The sequence below is a fragment of the Gavialis gangeticus genome, unplaced genomic scaffold, assembly GCF_001723915.1.
Source record: "Gavialis gangeticus isolate Ggan-Ray unplaced genomic scaffold, GavGan_comp1, whole genome shotgun sequence".
Classification (NCBI taxonomy): domain Eukaryota; kingdom Metazoa; phylum Chordata; order Crocodylia; family Gavialidae; genus Gavialis; species Gavialis gangeticus.
Window position 1 is genome coordinate 63688060 of NW_017729004.1, and position 1638 is coordinate 63689697.

Below are 1638 nucleotides of genomic sequence, written 5' to 3' on the forward strand. Positions count from 1 at the left end.
AAGACAAGGCTAGACAAACACCTTGCTTGGGTCATTTGACCCCAGTACTCTTTCCTGCCATGGCAGGGGGTCAGACTTGATGATCTGCTCAGGTCCCTTCTGACCCTACTAACTATGAAACTATGAAACAACCCCAAATTATGGATTCAAAGAAACCAGTATACTGAGTCAGGTGCCATTTAAGCAACAGAAAATGTCAAAGGGAAAGTGCAGCATAAGCACTAACCCTTAAGAACAAACCCGTAACTGTTGTCTAAATTTGCAGGTCCAGGAAGGGGTCATGGCTATGTTCATTCTTGCCATACACGTTAATTCTTGGAAGGAAGAATAGGTAGTAGGAGAATCTGAAAAGAAAAAAAAGCAAGTTCTGAATCCCGAGTCTCCATACTTTGAATGGAGAGACTTAAACAGTTTTTGGTCAGGATTCAGATCGTCAAATATGTTTTGCAGATAAATGTATAAACCAGACAACAGGAAGTGTAGAAAGCAGGGTGTTCCTCGAACCCCACTCTTCAGCTGGAGTTAATCTACATTTATGCAGCCCCAAGTCAGATGCTTCTGTTAACATGGGATTCACAATCTGACTCCTACACCCTTAAGAGTTAATTCTTTAAGGCCATGGTCATGTTGAATTGAGATAGAGAATAACCCACACACCCTTGTCAAAAGTCTAATGGAGAGAGCACTCACCCAAGAGGCAGAAGGCCTGAATTCTAGACATCCATCAGCTAGGCTAAGTACAGAGAGCCAAAAAGCCTGAAGCTGAATCAATTCAATATTCAATCAAAAGTCTTAGCTGAGTAGATTGAACTGATAAGCAAGTGAACATCTGTTCACTTTTGATTCTGAAAATGCAGCCACATGCCTGCAGTGGCCCATGCCAGAAGCTGGGGGGAGGGTGATAGAGAGCATCTCTCTGCTGACTGGAGCAGACCACTCGAATCTGGAGGGGACCTGGGACAGAAGGTTAATAGACCGATTTAACCTAAAAGAGTTTCTGATAATACATCCATCCAGGTTTATCTCAAACCAGTTTGGGCCATTTTGAAATTGGTTTATGTGCACTGAACTTCTGTTGTATTACAGATTTTAACCAGGTTCCAATCACATATACTGGTTTACATGTAATTTCTGTCCCTAGCCTTATAGGTGACTTCCCATAAAAATGCCCTAACCATGAGAATACCCTCATAGGATCATAGGAAGTAGGGCTGGAATGGACTTCACAGAGTCATCTGGTCCAGCCCCCTGCTCCAGGCAGGAGCACCCCTCACTAAACCATCCCAGCCAAGTGTCTATCTAACTTGCATTTGAAAACTTCCAGGGATGGATATTTCACAATGTTTCTAAGTAGCCTGTTGAATGCTTGACCTCATAGCCAGAAAGTTCCTTCTAATCTCTAAACTAAATTTCCCCAGCTGAAGCGTTTAAGGCCATTGCTCCCCTCCAACCCTACAGCCACAGAGAAAAGCCCATGTTCATCTTCTAAAATTGCTCTTCAAATATTTGAAGACTGTCATCAAACCCCCCCTCAGTCTTCTTTTCTCTAAACTAAACAACCCTAGTTCTTTTAGCCTTACCTTATAAAGTCTTGTTCCCCAGGCCCCAAATCATTTTGTTCCTTCTGTGTTGAACTCT